The sequence below is a fragment of the Carcharhinus amblyrhynchos genome, chromosome 10 (assembly GCF_965287045.1).
Source record: "Carcharhinus amblyrhynchos chromosome 10, sCarAmb.v2.hapA, whole genome shotgun sequence".
Lineage (NCBI taxonomy): Eukaryota > Metazoa > Chordata > Chondrichthyes > Carcharhiniformes > Carcharhinidae > Carcharhinus > Carcharhinus amblyrhynchos.
The window spans coordinates 34,363,336-34,376,286 of NC_137333.1; positions in this window are offsets into that span (position 1 = coordinate 34,363,336).

Below are 12,951 nucleotides of genomic sequence, written 5' to 3' on the forward strand. Positions count from 1 at the left end.
TCTGTTGTGGGCAAGGTTTTAGAAAAAATTATTAGGGATAGGATTTATAGTTATTTGGAGTGTAATGAATTGATTAGAAATAGTCAGCATGGTTTTGTAGCAGGTAGGTCGTGCCTTACTAACCTTATTGAGTTTTTTGAGAAGGTGACCAAAGAGGTGGATGGGGGTAAGGCAGTTGACGTGGTATACATGGATTTTAGTAAGGCGTTCGATAAGGTTCACCATGGTAGGCTTCTGCAGAAAATGCAGATGTATGGGATTGTGGGTAATCTAGGAAGTTGGATCAGGAATTGGCTATCAGATAGGAGACAGAGGGTGGTGGTGGATGGTAAATATTCATCATGGAGTGCAGTTACGAGTGGTGTGCCTCAGGGATCTGTTTTGGGGCCACTGTTGTTTGTAATTTTTATTAATGATCTGGATGAGGGTATAGTTGGGTGGATTAGTAAATTTGCTGATGACACCAAAGTTGGAGGTGTGGTAGATTGTGAGGAAGGGTGTCATAGTCTGCAGGGAGACTTAGATAGGTTGCAGAGCTGGGCCGAGAGGTGGCGGATGGAATTTAATGCGGAGAAGTGTGAGGTAATTCACTTTGGTAGGAGCAACAGATGTGTCGAGTATAGGGCTAACGGGAGGACTTTGAATAGTGTGGATGAACAGAGGGATCTAGGTGTGTGTGTACATAGATCCCTGAAAGTTGGGAATCAAGTAGATAAGGTTGTCAAGAAGGCGTACGGTGTCTTGGCGTTTATTGGTAGGGGGATTGAATTTAGGAGTCGCAGTGTAATGTTGCAACTGTACACTACTCTAGTGCGGCCGCACTTGGAGTACTGTGTGCAGTTCTGGTCCCCGCATTACAAGAAGGATGTGGAGGCGTTGGAGAGGGTGCAGAGGAGGTTTACTAGGATGTTGCCTGGTATGGTGGGGAGGTCCTATGAGGAGAGACTGAGGGATCTAGGGTTGTTTTCGTTGGAAAGAAGGCGGCTAAGAGGGGATCTTATTGAAACATATAAGATGATTAGAGGTTTAGATAGGGTGGATAGTGATAGCCTTTTTCCTCGGATGGAGAAAGCTAGCACGAGGGGGCATGGCTTTAAATTAAGGGGGGGTAGCTACAGGACGGATGTCAGGGGTAGGTTCTTTACCCAGCGGGTGGTGAGGGATTGGAATGCCCTGCCTGCTGCAGTTGTAAATGCGTCTAGTTTGGGGGCGTTTAAGAGATCTCTGGATAGGTTTATGGACGAAAAGGGATTGGTATAGGCTAGTGGGTCATTGTTTTTGTAACTGGTCGGCGCAACATCGTGGGCCGAAGGGCCTGTTCTGCGCTGTAATGTTCTATGTTCTATGTTCTATGGTTGTGTGGAAAATCCTGCCCTGTGCTTTTCTAAAATAACATCATATTTTGGTGCTTCTTCATAACTATATGCAACATCATGTTCTTAGGTATTTCTTTTCTAGTTTATCTGCTTCAGTTGTTCAACAAAATTTTAGAAGTGAAAACTGAAAAAAAAATAGGTTCATAAAATCTAATTTAAATCTAATTTATTTATGGCGTTCCCCACTTGTGGGTCCCTCAGGACCCATTCTTCCACTGCGAAAATGCTGGATAAGTTTATTAATTTGAATTGGATCAGGAGCCACATATGATCAGCCCAGAGGCGACAATTTCAGCAATCACTCTATCCTTTCCCTTGCCAGTCGGGGAGATTTTGCTTTTAACTTGGCATTTTTGTATGAAGGGATGAGAAAAACTGGGATTGTGCTCCATAGATCAGAAAACTTTAAATGAGGATTTAATACAGGCATTTAACCTACCAAGGGTTTTGACAGGAGTAGATCAGGGAAACTGTTCCCAATGACTGAGGGAACAATAACCAGATAATTGGAAAAAGAGCCACAGGGGGAATGAAGAGAGATCACACAAGCAAAGAGTTGTTACGATCTAAATTGACTGCCTGAAAGTGTTGGGAAAGCAGAATCGGTAGCCTAGCCCACAGGGAATTGGATAAATAGTTAAAAAGATATAATTCTCCGGCCTGTGGAGAATTATAAGAGAAATGGAACCAAGGGGATAGCTTTTCCAAAGAGAACAGGATGGTCATCTTCCATGCTTTAAAGTTCTATTGGCTGGATTTTCATGCCCCTGGCAATGCGGGAGGACAGATTAAATCACAGAATGGATATGGTGCAGAAGAAAGCCATTTGGCCCATCATGTCTGCACCAGCTCTCCAAATGAACAATTCCTCCATTGCCTTGTCCTTAAAAACTTGCACACCTTATTTTTGAATGCTTCAACTGAATCCAATCACATTGCACTCCAGACTTTATTCAGTGTTACACTTCTCTTTTCAAATTGCTTTTTCTTCTTTTGCCAATTACTTTAAATCTATGCCCTCTAAGTTTCAATCCTCACATAAGCGGGAATAGTTTCTCCCTGTCTCCTATGTATAGGCCCCTTATAATTATGAATACTTCCACCAAATCTCCTCTTAGCCTTAATTTCTCTGAGGAATATATTCCAATTTCTCCGATCAACCTTCATAACAGAAGTTCCGCATCCTGGAGTCATTCTCATAGAATTATTCTGCTCTCCCTCCAATGCATTCACATCTTTCCTAAAGTGGAGCACCCAGAACTAAATGGCCTGAATTTCAAATTCCCCAGCCCTTCTGTTGGCAGGTGGGAGAGTGTGAAATTGAAGGAATACAATTTCTTCTTTGTTCCTGCCTGCCCCAACCTTGCAGCAATTTTATGCTGGAGCAGGCAAAGCCATGGATGGGCTTTCTGTTATTGCCCCACTTTAGGACCTTAAGTCACCAATTATTGACCACTTAAGAGCCATTTTCCACCCAGGTTTTAGAGAATTTACCTGGCATATAGGAAGCCCAAAAATAAACAGGCTTAGACATCAGACAAGAAGGGTGGGTGGGAAGGGTGTATGGGCTCCTTCTAAATTTGGGCCCTCAGGTCCAATGGCTGTTGGATCTCTCGCTACCCCTCCCAGCCTTTTCTCCAAAATCCAAAATGTTCACTCTGGGGAAAGGGAGCCCCTCTGTCCGAAATATTCAGACAAGTGTATTCAGTATAACCTCCTCAAAAATTGGTCAGGCGGTGAATCCACCACTTTCCTGCCCACCTCTGAACTGACACCCATTATACATTAGGTGACATGTGCCAAAATTGGCAGCCTACCCACCATAATTAAATGAATAATTAAAGATTGTTGGGCTTAGCTTAGCTCCTTTAAGAGAATAGATCATGTAACCCAGAGTGTGGGATAAGTTGGTCAGGAAGCATCCTGAGAAGGTAGTTGCCATTTGGAGCAAAATAAATAAAGATGTCTGTTCCCTGGCACCTCGCTGTCAGGTGAGTTCTTGAAGATACGCCTCAACTAAAGAATGTGATGAACATCAATCATGTTTGTTAGCAGTGATTAGTACTGTTACCTCACAGCACCAGGGACTCGGGTTCAATTACGGCTTTGGTGACTATGTAGAGTTTACACGTTCTCCTCTTTTCTGAGTGTGTTTCCTCCTGTTGCTCTGGTTTTCTCCCACAATCCAATGATATGCAAGTTTGATAGATTGGCCATTCTAATTTGTCCCTTAGTTTCTCAAGTTGTTCAGGTTAAATGCTAAAATATGTGGAATTACAGAGATAGAGTGGGGGAGAAGGTCTTGGTAAAATACTCTGTCAGAGAGTCGGTGCAGACTTGATGGGCTGAATGTCCTCATTTTGCACTGAAGGGATCCTATGATTGAATTATATGGAGTCCATGCCAAAATATGGCTTGCACGGGCATGTAAGTAGGAGTTGCTAGCCCATTTTTTAATGGCCTATATGAGACAGGCAGGAAGGAAGGGGGCATCTAATTTGGGGGATGCCCCACATGCATTAAGGGCACACCCGCAAGTTGCCACTCCCTCCTTTAGTCTGCACTGCCTGCTCTACAAAGCCCAACCTCCACCTCCTAAAGCCTGGGCTCTAGGATCTCTCACCATCTGAAACCTTGGGACATTGCAGTCCCAGCTATACCCACTACTAGGTTCAGTTTGATGGGCTGGCAGCTCCTGAAAACAGAACTTCCTCTGCTGAGGAGCAGAAGTCCCACTGTTAAACAATTTAGCCCGCCTGCAGAATTTTGTGGCTACAAGATAGGCTTCATCGAAGCTTATGGCCAACTTTATTTCTGTGGTGATGAGCAGTTCGCACGTGCCGATTCCCCTCAAACCCTCCACCATCCTCAACCCTCCACCCTCCCCAAGCGTCCGCTGCCTCCCCCACCATCCCCACCCCTGCTCCCAACTCCCATGATCTTGTTGAAACTTGGCGGAATGGGGGGTTTAACTTGCTTTGTGATTTCATGGGAAAGTGGCTGAAAGACTTCACGCTGAACTCACAAAATTGTGATGAAATATCTCCAGCTATCAGACCACACACACGCTCATCCATCCTAAACACAGTACACTTTCACTGTCAATCTCCAAAAGCCATTTTTACTGAAAGTAGAGCTGAGCTGGTGTCAGCAGATCAGCAATCATTGTCATCTCTCTTTGATTCATATTTTAGATCATTCCTGCTGACATCTTGCTAGTGCCTGCCTTAGTTCTGATCTGTCATTGTGCTCCTGTGCTTTGATCGGTAGCAACTTTCTGTCTGAGTTTCAGCAACATCTGGTTCTGATGCCTATCCCACAGCTATGGCTGTGTTCGAGGCCCAGTTCCCTTTCTCCACCACCTGCAGAAGCACTTTGTTCTGCCTCCCTCATACTGCAAAAAAAGATTTTCTTTTCTTTCCCCCTGCGGCTCAGCAATTGTTGTGAAACATGAAAATGTGCTTGACCTGAAGCCCCAGCTGTGAACATTTACCTCCCACTGATGGTAAGGTCCTAGATTCAAAACACCTGGCTTGTAGTAAAATGCACATGGGGACATATGGTAACAAAATAAGCTTAATGTAAGCCACAGGAGCTCGGAGAAAACTAAGCGACGGCCTGCTCCCGATCACAATGTCAAATGCAGACCAGAACATGGGCCAGCAGACTCCATCTTTTTTCAACTATTTTGTTTCCAGTTGCCAATCATTACAAATAAACAGATTGCAAATTGAAACATGAAAACAGGCCAAATGTCTCACAATTGGCGATCAAGCCTCAACTGAAGAAACACACACTTGTTTTCACAGTCATTGATAGTCTTGGCGAATAAGGATGATTCTATGATCTGCATCTTCCTGAGTTTACCTTCCATCTACAACACATAGACCCGACTGATTGAGTGGATGTTTTATACTCCACACAAGTCTCCTCCCATTGTCTTATCCTTCCACTCCCAGTCCTCTCTTCCCTTTTCTTTCATATGTGCATGAAACCTCCCATTCGTAATGCCAGTGCCATCTGTTTCAACCACTTCACGAGGGCCGATTTCACATTACTCTTTGTGAACACTGCTCCCCAACCATGAAATGCCAGATTCAACTCTTATGTTCACAGCAAGTCATTTACATAAGGACACTGATAACATAGCTCTGCCTGCTTGTAAAATAGTACAATGTAGTTTTACATCAGAGATGAGCAACAGTGTAGCCCATCTAGAGACATTTGTTTTGTTATCGATCAGCGACTCACTTATCTGCATGCAGGATATGCTGAGAGCAATCTTTCTTTTTTAATTTTATTTTCAGAGTGCTCTGATTTGCCCTGAGGCAAAAGTGAAAGGCCAAATAAAGTATGAGTCCCTAAAGCACATCAGTGAATCTCTTTTTCCCTAACGCCTAACCTTCACAATAGTTCTGACTCCAAATTATCGGATTTAATCTAATGTCACATTTGCAGTGGTGGATTTTGATTTTGGATTTCTGAGTGATTAGATCGTTACTAGATCATGGTACAGCTAGACATCGACTCTGAGTAATCACTGCAATAAAAATGATCAGAACTATAAAGGGAAACAGTGGTTAGTATTGCTGCCTCACAGCGCCAGGGACCCAGGTTCGATTCCCAGCTTGGGCCACTGTCTCTGCAAAGTTTGCACGTTCTCCCAGTGTCTGCAATGGTTTCCTTCAGGAGCTCCTGTTTCCTCCCACTGTCCAAAGATATATGGGTTAGGTAGATTGGCCATGCTAAATTGCACCTTAGTGTCAGGGGGACTAGTCAGAGTAAATGTAAATAGGGGCTGGATGGGATTGTGATCGGTGTAGACTCAATGGGTCAGATGGCCTCCTTCTGCATTGTAGGGATTCAATGATTTCAAACAATCATTTAGGGCATCTTTCCCAATTTTAAAACAAAATACCCTTTAAGAGTATGATGTAAAATCAGGAAGGATACACATTTTGCATTCAATTTAAATCTGCCATGATTGCATGGGTGGGTTGAGTTGAAATTGAATTGAATTTTATATGCTTCTTTCCCCGCCCCACTCCCGCCATCAAAGGAAGAATTGGCAGGTGCTGAAGGAAGGGAGGGCAGCGATAATATATTAGGTACAGCACCATTAGCAATGTTCCCACCACTTCCCCCCACCCAACACAATTTTACCAATTGCTGTCAAGGTATTTGGAAGTCCACTTACCTGTGGGCTCATCGAGGCCCTTAAGTGACTAATTAATGACTGAATCAAGGCATTTTCCCACCATTACCGGGATTTAACCTGCGGTGGGTAGAGACCAGGACTGGGTGTGAAGCCTTGGGCTTTCCACTGCTTGGACTGGTCGCAGGCAAAGTGCCTATCAAAAGTTCCACTGTCCACCTCACTTCAAAGTCTTCCCACTGCCTTTTTTCCTCTCATCCCCCAAGCCGTCTATCCCAATCCCCCCAAACCAGTTAACACCCTGCCAATTGTTAAACAGCTGTGGGATGAGATAGAACATAGAACATAGAACATTACAGCGCGGAACAGGCCCTTCGGCCCACAATGTTGCGCCGACCAGTCTTATTTGATGACAGAGCAGGGGGCAGAGGTGCCTCCAATGTTTGCACTAGAGAGTGCGGGGATTTTGATCCAGTGTAAAATTTAATCCAGGGTTTTGGTTTCATTTCCTTGAGTGACACTGATCATGTATCTTGCAAACGATGACTTGTCGGTGAGTGATAGACATCCACAAGTGGAAAAGAAATAACACCATTTGCAAAACTTTATATTTTAAGAAAAACTTTTCCCCATCATATCTGTCCATCATCTCTCCCACTGAATATTGTAACTGACAGATAGGGGTGGGAGTGCTCCCCAAAAATTTAATGACCCTCACCACCAAGACCCTGCATTGAAGCAGAGGTTTTCAAATTTGTTTTCCAGTGATCCACTTTTACAAAATGGCCACCCTCATGACCCACTGACCAAGAAAGCTGCAGGACTGCTGCAATAGTTGCAATCTAAACAGGATTTACTGTACGTTTAAAAATATACTTTCTTACCTTCTCCTTTCATGAGATGCACATAACTTGAGTTGTATCAGCGAATACTAAAGTTTTCCTTTTTGTGTTGGTTACATCTTTAAGTTTAAAGTTTATTTATCAGGATCACAAGTAGGTGACATTACCATTGCAAGGCAGTTACTGTGAAAATGCCTAGTCGCCGTACTCCGGTGCCTGCTTGGATACACTGGAGGAGAATTTAGTATGGACAATGCACCTAACCAGTTGTCTTTCAACTGTGGGAGGAAAATGGAGCAGCTGGAAGAAGCCCACACAAACACAGGGAGAGCGTGCAAACTCCACAGACAGTCACCCAAGTCAAGAATCGAACCCGGGTCCCTGGCACTGTGAGGCAGCAATGCTAACCACTGTGCCAACATGCCACTCCATCATCTGAGTTGAGAGATCCTCATTATCATACCACCTTCTACAAAATGCATGCTATAAACAGAACTTTTCATTGAATCACAGAATAGTATCATTGAATCCCTACAGTGCAGATGGAGGCCATTTGGTCCATCAAACCTGTACTGACAACAATCCCACCTAGGTCCAATTCCCAAACCCCATGTATTACCCTGCCAGCCCCCTGACACCAAAGGGCAATTCAACTTGGCCAATCAACCTCAGGAAACTGTAACACCCGGAGGAAACTCACACGCACACTGTTGGGGGGGAATGGAGGTGGTCTGTAGGGGAAACTTGCAAATTCCACACAGATAGTAAATCCGGGTCTCTGGCACTGTGAGACAGCAGTGCTAACCTCTGTTCCACCTGCAAACAGGATCACAAACATCTCACGGTGTTTTAAACACATCTCGCAATGTTTTGCCAAGGACCACAGAAAGCTCCTCCTTTCTTTTGAAAGGGATTACAGACCATCCCACAGTTTTTAAAACAGGATACCTGGCAACCCATTTTCAACATCCCTGAAAAACCCTGCCTTTAAGGTTTCCAATGTAATTATTAATGTGTATAGCCACCTCCCCCAGCATTTCTCTTCAAACGACTCATTCATTGTTAGATGGTTTTGGGGAGGTCCATATTTTAAAGGACTGAAAAGCCAGCAGTGAAAGCAGTTCATTGAATCCTGGCAATTTAAGCACAGAAGGAGGTAATCTTAGTCTATTTTGCCTGTGGCACTGCACATTGGAAATATCTACCTCCATCTCATTTTCCTGCCCTTTTCACATAACCTTTAATATTTTTCTTCTTCATGTTCATCCAGTTCCACATTGAATGATGTAACTGATGTCTTCAAAAGACACTTCTGTTAATGCAGCCCATTTTCTAATAAGATAACTGAATCTAAGGAAAAACTATCTTTGAACCTTCCCTTTACTGCTTCTTCTACTGATCCTCAATTCACTTGTATTTATTATCAGAGCACCAGCCAGTGGATATTAGCTTTCAGCAAATAACTATTGTAATTACTCATTAGATTGTTGTCCGGCCGATGCATCATTATACACCATCAGTTCATAAAAATATGCCACATTTAACAAATTCCTATGGATAGGTACTGGCATCTCCAAAACATAGTGCGTGTGTTATATTGTCCCACTGCTCATATGTGCATAAAAATCAGGCTGATTTTTCCCATCACAAGTGTCCTGATTCATTAATCTTCACTTAAATCATCATCTGAGAGATTAATGTTTCTCACAAAACTTTTTCACCTGGATCATTTTGAAGAGAACACACTTAGATCTGTACCTTATGTCTTCAACACCTTAAACAATCATCATTGCCTGTCTACCCACATCTAGATACATTGAAATTATCTTTGCAATTAATCTATCGTGTGACAGAATTTTATATGAATGGAAATTATTTTCCCATTAGCCCCTTATTTATGGTCTTCTAGTACATCTCAAACTCACGACTCATGAAAGTATTTACTACAGATGAAAATTGCAGTCAACCCACCCCCATTCTCTGGAACCAAAATTGGAGTCAGTTTATGTAAACAACTAATTAATTTATAAGTCTTTTTGTTCTATTTTTAACCAGCTTTTCCATTTTATGTGAAACTGCCTATTCATATCTCAGAATGGCATATTAATTGTCTTTTTAACATCTTGGAAGCAGTTAAAGAATCATTTTTGAAACAAAGGCTCATTTTAACATGTTGGGACCATGATGTTGGGGTGAAAAGGAAGTCATAGAATCATAGAAAAACTACAGCACAAACAGGCCCTTCAGCCCACAAGTTGCGCCGAACTTATCTCTACCTACTAGGCTTACCTATATCCCCCAATCTATTAAGTCCCATGTACTCACCCAGAAGTCTCTTCAAAGACCCTATCGAATTTGCCTCCACCACCACCGACGGCAGCCGATTCCACTCACCCACCACCATCTGAGTGAAAAAATTACCCCTGACATCTCCTCTGTACTTACTCCCCAGCACCTTAAACCTGTGTCCCCTTGTGGCAGCTATTTCAGCCCTGGAGAAAAGCCTCTGAGAGTCCATCTGATCAATACCTCTCATCATCTTATACACTTCTATCAGGTCCCCTCTTATCCTTCGTCTCTCTAAGGAGAAAAGATCGAGCTCGCTCAACCTGTCCTCATAAGGTATGCTCCCCAATCCAGTTAACATCCTTGTAAATCTCCTCTGCACCCTTTCAATGGCCTCCACATCCTTCCTGTAATGAGGCGACCAGAACTGAGCACAGTACTCCAAGTGGGGTCTGACCAGGGTCTTATACAGCTGCAGCATTATCTCTCGACTTCTAAACTCAATTCCTCGATTGATGAAGGCCAGTACACCATACACCTTCTTAACCACATCCTCTACCTGTGAAGCCGATTTGAGAGTCCTATGAACCCCGACCCCAAGATCCTTCTGATCTTCCATACTGCTAAGGGTCTTACCCTTAATATTATATCCCTTCATCCCATTCAACTTGCCAAAATGTACCACTACACATTTATCCGGGTTCAAGTCCATCTGCCACTACTCTGCCCAGTCTTGCATTCCATCTATGTCACGCTGCAACTTCTGACATCCCTCCAAACTATCCACAACACCTCCGACCTTTGTGTCATCAACAAACTTATCAACCCATCCCTCCACTTCCTCATTCAGGTCATTTATAAAAATCACAAACAGCAAGGGTCCTAGAAGAGATCCCTGGGGCACTCCACTGGTGACTGACCTCCATGCAGAAAAAGACCCATCCACAACTACTCTCTGCCTTCTGCAGGCAAGCCAGTTCTGGATCCACAAGTCCAGACAGTATTTGCTGGCAATCGGACCAAATTGGCAATTTTACCACAGATGCTCAGCCTCCTTATTGGTCATGTTTAGGACATCTGTCCAGTGAAGGATGGAGGGCATATCAGTCCAATCAGAAGAGCAGCGGCTCTGAATACTCAGGCCTGGAGTCAATGACCAGAATTCTCCCGGCCCACAGGCTGGGAGACAACAGCGGGGGGCTTTTTGCAATGTTTGCAACCAGTGTCCGGCTGATCACAAGTTTCCGAGGCCCTTTTTGTAGCACAACCACCTCTGCATTGGAACTCGGGGCCGAGCTGATTATCATATGAAAATTATAATTTCCATGTGCTTGGCAGGCTTGGGATAGTATTTCTGGGCCCACTAGCGACTTCCCCCATCAGGAGTAGGTTTCCAGCGGGGTTCACAACTATTCAGGGCCATTTAGGCCTCCCTGGGAGGTCTAGGGCAAGGGGGTTGCCGCTTGGGCAGTGACAAGGGGATAGGGTCAGAGGGGCAGGGCAACTGGGGGTGAGGCCCACTGCCACTCTGCAAATGGGATTAATGGGAGAGGGTGGGAGGGGGCAATTGGGGTTGGCCTTGGGGAGGAATGGTATCGGGCCTAGTCGTCGAGGTGGGGGAAGTGTCGGGCCTGGTCATCTGTGGGAGGCTGAGACCTGGTCATCAGGTTGGGGGGGGTGTTGGGGTTGGCTATGGGGAGGGTTGTCTAGGCTAGTGGGGAGGACAGATTGGGGTCAGCCTGAGTAGGGAGTCTGGTAGGCCAGTGATCAGGTGTGGTGTCAGGAAGGCCAACAATCAGGGGGTTCTGGGGAAGACCAGCGATCAGGAGGACTGTGTTGGGGTGGCCAGTGCGTCTGTGCCAATCTCCATACGGACAGGTCTGCGCATGTGCAATGGCCCACTCAGCATGCTGATTCTGGCCTCTCGGTTGGGAATAAGCCCCGCCTCCTACTTTCCAAAGGGAATAACAGCGAGGCACTCTGCAGTACTCAGAGTGTTGGGGATTCATTCTGGGTAAGCATACCCAAAAAACGGGTGGGAAATACTTGGATTTTCCCACCCATTGGGAATTTAATTTTGTTTTAGAAGAATCCCAGCCAATATCAACATTGCTGTTAGGATTAATGGAGTTGCTTAAGATGCATTCAAGTATGAAGGGAAATGTAAATAAACACAGCTGACTGGAGCCTGAGTAGAAATCCACTAAGCTGTGGATGGAAGTCTCTTTAAAGCACTGCACTAAGAAATTGATAGAGATCAAAGGCTTCCAATGGAATAAAGAGAGTTTTAAATGTTTCAGCTTGCTAGGAAGGCTTGGAGACTTCAAATCCAAGCTATGTGGATATATTGCGGCGAGTGCAGAGCTGTGCAGAGTGGAATCCCCGCAGCCCCCTCAGGTAAAACAGACATCTCCTCTTTGTCATAGGATACATCTGCAGCTTCTATCAGACAGAAAGGGAAATCTCTGCTGAGACTGAGTGCTGCAGTGATATTAAAACCTGCCAGGTGACCAGGGAGTATGGAGATTATAGTGACCTGACCACATCAAAATTTTCACAGCTAATAGGCAGGAATGAAGATTACAGGACTGCCTGGAACCATCATGCTAGGGGTGATCACGCTGTCCAGCCACCAGACACCACCAACTGGGGTAAGAGTGGCAAGGTCAACCCCTCACTCAGCCCATGCCCACCGAACCCATAGGACCCCCTTGCGGGACACTTTCTCTGCAACCAGACATTGACAGAGGGTCGAACATTTACCAGACCTATTCCTTGAACTCCCTTAGGGGCCAGGCCAGGGTGTCCGTGCCAGGATGCTCGTGGGCAGTGCACTGTTTGCTGGGGGTGTGACCCCTGATTTGAGTGGTGGGAGAGGAGGAGGCCTCTCTTTTCCTTGGGATTGGTGCTGTTGCCCTGAACCTGCAAGGTCCAGTATGCCAGGTCCATGTTGATGACGGCCAACACCAAGCCCACCTAGTACAGTTCCTGCTGGGGGCTGGTGAATGGGCCATCTAACCCATTAATTATATTACAATTAGCAGGTTTGCATATTTATCAGGTTGGCACCCACTCTGAATGACAGCCCGATTGAGGCCAGTGGGGCAGGGTAAGTGAATCCTGACATCCTGACAGCCATTATGCCCATCAGGAATCCTCATTTTTGGCCAATGTCCCAGATGCAGTGGGGCATCAGTGTTCCCATTTGTCATCAGATGAGATCAGTGAATTCCCTTGTAGTAAAATACATGAAGCAATGGAAGCTTAGAATGTTAATTCACCACACTAAAAT